The sequence below is a fragment of the Castanea sativa genome, chromosome 5 (assembly GCF_040712315.1).
Source record: "Castanea sativa cultivar Marrone di Chiusa Pesio chromosome 5, ASM4071231v1".
NCBI classification, from domain to species: Eukaryota; Viridiplantae; Streptophyta; class Magnoliopsida; order Fagales; family Fagaceae; genus Castanea; species Castanea sativa.
The window spans coordinates 64,074,427-64,079,048 of record NC_134017.1 but is presented as its reverse complement, the minus strand read 5'-3'; the positions used below and the strand labels follow the sequence as shown (position 1 = coordinate 64,079,048).

Below are 4,622 nucleotides of genomic sequence, written 5' to 3'. Positions count from 1 at the left end.
AGACGTTTAACAAAAAGGGACGATCAATACAAACGGAAGACTAAATAGCTAAGGGACGAATAAATGAGCTTACCCTCATTATGTCGTGAAGACCAGAGTCACCCAAAGGGTCGGTCTCATGCTCAGAGCACTCGTCCAAGTCAACGTCTCGAACGATGGAGTGGGCGGTATCTATGGCGTACTCCTTGTCCTTCACCAACAAAGGAAGGGGAGGAGGAACGATGGGTCCTTGAAAGGTCATGAGACCCTTCCCCACTCCATGATGAGGAGGGCCAGCAGCTCCTTCGCGTACCTCCGGACGAGTATTCGAACCACCAGCGCCCTTACCCGACGATTGAACATCAGAAGTATACCTCCTATTCTTGGAGGCGTGAGTAGCTTGAGTCGACGAGCCCCCACCTTGGGATTGGGTTGACGATCCCCCACCTTGGGTTCGCATGGCCGTTGCGGCCTTCCTGATCTCCTCCTCCTTGTTCTTTGCTGCTTGATTGTTCTTCGACAGCTCCATCTCAAAAACCAACGTGTACGTTAGAAAGTGCATAGGTCCAAGCTAAAGCAAAGGAGCATGATGAATGAAAGAAAGTCACTTACGAATCCTCGAAAAACGGTCTAATTGTCGGGTTTCTTCAGTAGGGACAGGTCCACCACAATAGGCATAAAGAGTGTCCAAATTAACAAGCTTCTTCCAACACCTCCCTTCAAAAGGAATCTCAAAAACTTTCTCCAAATAAGCTTTCTGCTCAAGAAGGATTGATGGGCAAGCTTTGGCAGAAATATAGGTTTAAAAAATCAGTAAGCTTACTAAGTTCTTCCTTTGGTGTTTAGGCCATGACATTCAAAAGACAACAGCAGAAGAGTTCATCTGGAGTAATTCCCAACTCCAAGAGTCGATGGAATGTCCTCACAACATCATCAGTACGTTGAGCTTTCCCATAACATTGTGTGAGTGATGTCAGAACAAAGATGTTTGGCTCATAACCTGCTTCAAACATTTCATTCAATGTCACCTCAGCCTCTGAGACTTTACCACTTCAGGAATATACGGTAATCAAGGATGAAAAAGACCAACTGTCAGGCTTGCAGGTCCAGAACTTTTTCATATCTTCAACAATCTCAACAGCCTCATCAACATAGCCAAGATCAGCACACATTGGCAAAAGTGTGTTGTAGAGAACTACAGTCAACTCCACCCCCTTCTCCTTCATCTCCTTATACACACTAAGCGCATCTTCACCATATCGAGCTCTACCATAAGCCCGTAAAAGAGATGCATATGTCCCGAAATTCAGCAAAAATCCATTTTTTTTCATCTCTCTGTAAATGATCTTAGCTTGCCAAGGCCTCCTAGCTCTTCCAATTGCATCAATCAAAGTGTTATATATAACCAAGTTAGGCTTCACACCAAGAGCTTTCATCTCTTCATAAACATTCAAGCACCCGTCAAAATTTCCCAACGTTCCATAAATTTTAATCAATGTTGAGAATGTCACTGGATCAATACGCCATTTTTGAGTTCTAGCTCTGTCGTACAAGCTCAAAGCCATATAACATTCCCAGCTCGTCCATAGGCATCTATCATAGCCAAATACGTAACACCATCAGGAACACACCTAAAACTGGGCATCTTCTCAAACCACTCGACAACCTTATGTGGAAAAGAACATAGCCTAGCACAAGTAATCATAGTCGAAAACGTAGTGTTAACAGGCTTAACTCCTCTCTCAAGCATTTCATCAAACAGCTTCTCCGCTCTTTCAAAATCCCTACACTTTCTAAACACCTTCAAAGTCACATTATAAAGTATCACCTCCCTACTTAGTTTCAACCTTTGTTGAAAGTACCTAAGTGCAAGGTATGCAGTTTCTGGATTCACCATATTATTAATAACAGTCACAGCATCTTGTTTTAAAATTCTATCACCTAAACCCCTAAGAACTTCAACAAAATCTTCCTCATTTGGACTACATGAATTCAAAGACTTGGCCATTTTCACAAGAGAAGCATACCTTGCATCATAGGAATTCTTGCGAAGCTGTGAAGCTCTGGAGCTTTTGGGATTGATCCAGATATAGTTTTTGGAGGAGGACCCAGATTTCCCATCTGGGTACTGAGAATCATTGCCCTTTGTGGGGTTTAAGTTTTGGGTTTCTTGTGGGATTGGGTCTTGTATAGAAACATGGGTTATTTGAAGTAAGGTTTTTGGTTGAGATGGGAGAAGAGTGGGCTTGAAAGAGTAGGTGAAAGTGGAGGTTTTGGAACCAAGTTTTGGTGGAGAGGAAAGAGAGTTGCAGAGAGGTTGACGGTCGTGGAAGAGAGAGGAAGGTGAAGAGCAGAGATGGTAAGCCATTTCCCTCTCTCTTTGCTCTCTCTGTGTTTACTTTCGGGGTATTTAGATTGAGGGAGGAGGCCTTATGAAGTGAGCCGTTTATAAGCAATTTGTTTTTCACTGTATTGGCCTTACGTTTTTTATTTTTTGGGTTAAAATATTGGCCTTAGTTTCATCATTTCATCTGTAGGGATTTGTTTTTCAAAATAACATAATTTTTCTTACAATTTTGTTATTTAGCATTGTTTGCATACTATTTAAGAAACTAACACATCGAATTTGTAAAAGTCGAATTCATTGTAGTAAATTGAGTGGAAAAGTATCCAATTCCTTGCTTTTTCTTTCGTTCTTCATTCTCCAGAGGCCAGACCCTTTCTCTAGACCAAATAACAAACCCACAAAGACCAAATCTAGAACAACCTCAAGAACCTTGAAATAGACCCAGAAACAAACTCACAAACACCCACCCATAGCAAAAACCACGCCCACTTTAGGAACAAATCCACAAATCACAAAAATGGTTTTGGTTCGGATTGAGAGAGATGAGCTGGAGATGGGACTACCACCGATGGTGGCGATGTTGGTCAGAGGAAGAGCCAAGGAGCTTGACCACGGAAGTTCAGAAAGCAAAGAAGTGGGTTCGTTTTTGATTGATCTGGGTTTGTTGTTACTTTCTTCTTTGTGATCTGTCTTCTTCTTTGTGATTTGCCTTCTTCGGTGAATTTGTGTAACTCGAGTCTTAGAGACTCGATTTTCACATTGATTTTCATAGAAATCGAGTCTTTGATACTCGAGTTGCTACAGTGACCTCGAGTCTAACACACTCGAGATGTTAGTTTTCTAAATAATTTAGAAACAATGCTAACTAACGAAATTGTTTGCAAATGGGCGTTGTTTTGAAAAAAATCTCATGTGTAGCTTCAATTTTTTTTCCCTTCTTTGGGTGAGAAACAGCTTCAAACATTTTTTAGTGAGGTAGAGTTGGGGTTGCAGTTAATTGACTTAATTAGTGGTAAACGTTTTTGTTTTTGTCAAATTAGATATATGAGATTCGATTTGTGGCTATATTGGAGAGAAATTATAAAAAACGAATACCAATTATATCATATTTATTAATCAAAAAAAAGCTAGGCAGAGTTGTACATTTAGCATGGGATTTGGGTTTTTTTTTTTCATTATAATTCAATAGTTGATGGATTTAGGGGACTTAAATCGTGGATGTCTTTGTTTGGAAACACTTGGAGGTGTCAATTGACCTACAACTTACAAGGTTTTTGGCTATCTTAAAAAAACCTTTTGGTAAATGCATCAACTACAATTAATGTTTCACAAAATAAGACCTAAAAAATATGGGAAAATTTGTACTACTCAGCCTTCCTTGAGTGCATAGTTATTAAACCTAGACTGACTCCGCTAGTTGAACTGAAAAACCAGTAACTTGGCACCTAAATCAGTCTGAGTATTTAAATGGACCATTTAATCATATGACCTAATCAAACTCAGTTGGTTTGTGACGACCCAAGTAGCCCGATGGGTTTATATAACCTATTTGGCTTTGTAAAATTTATAAAATTACATCTAAATTTCCACTTTATTGATCTTTTAATTATTTAATGTGTTATAATATGGTAATTTAAAAATGAGAAAACTTAAAGAATTAAAAAAAATGTACTTCTTTTTTTGTCTACCTACCTCCAAGACTCACTTCCTATCAAAGGATTACCTTGTTATTATGAAACCTGGATTTTGAATTATAATTGCAAATTTAATTTAGGCATATGCCTATTTGTTTTTAATTTGTATATTTATGTTATGATTTCTCAAACTTATTATTATATATATTTATTTTTATAATTTAACCCAATAACCCAATGGTTGAACAAATGACTTAGTTTTCCGATTCATAGACCGGGTCAATGCCTAGGCCGGATTTAATAACTATGCTTGAATGAATGAATAAAACAAAATAAAATTTAAAAAACTTAATTTCCAATTTGATATGGTGTGGAAACAGTTTAGGTGGACGCAAAAATAGGAAATTCTATATTTTTTAAAGCCTTTTTTCCAATCATCTAAGGGGCTTTATTGTAAATAATTTGCATTTCATGAGAGAAGAGTATCTTATTTCTAGATAAGAGATAAGTGTAATAACGAAAAAACGCATTGGAGGTTAGTGCAATTTTTCCTCTTTAAATAAAAGGAATGGCCTTAGAGCATCCACAGCAGTGGAGCTAAAAAATTAGCTTTTTAGCTCCACCAAAAGTTACTTTATCTATTTTACATATACATATCTACA

At 38.1% G+C, this 4,622-nt stretch overlaps 1 pseudogene; it reads right to left on the bottom strand.

The window, feature by feature from the left end:
• Positions 1-515: 515 nt before the first annotated feature.
• LOC142636143 (pentatricopeptide repeat-containing protein At4g16390, chloroplastic-like) lies at positions 516-2,451 on the bottom strand (annotated as a pseudogene).
• Positions 2,452-4,622: the final 2,171 nt, after the last annotated feature.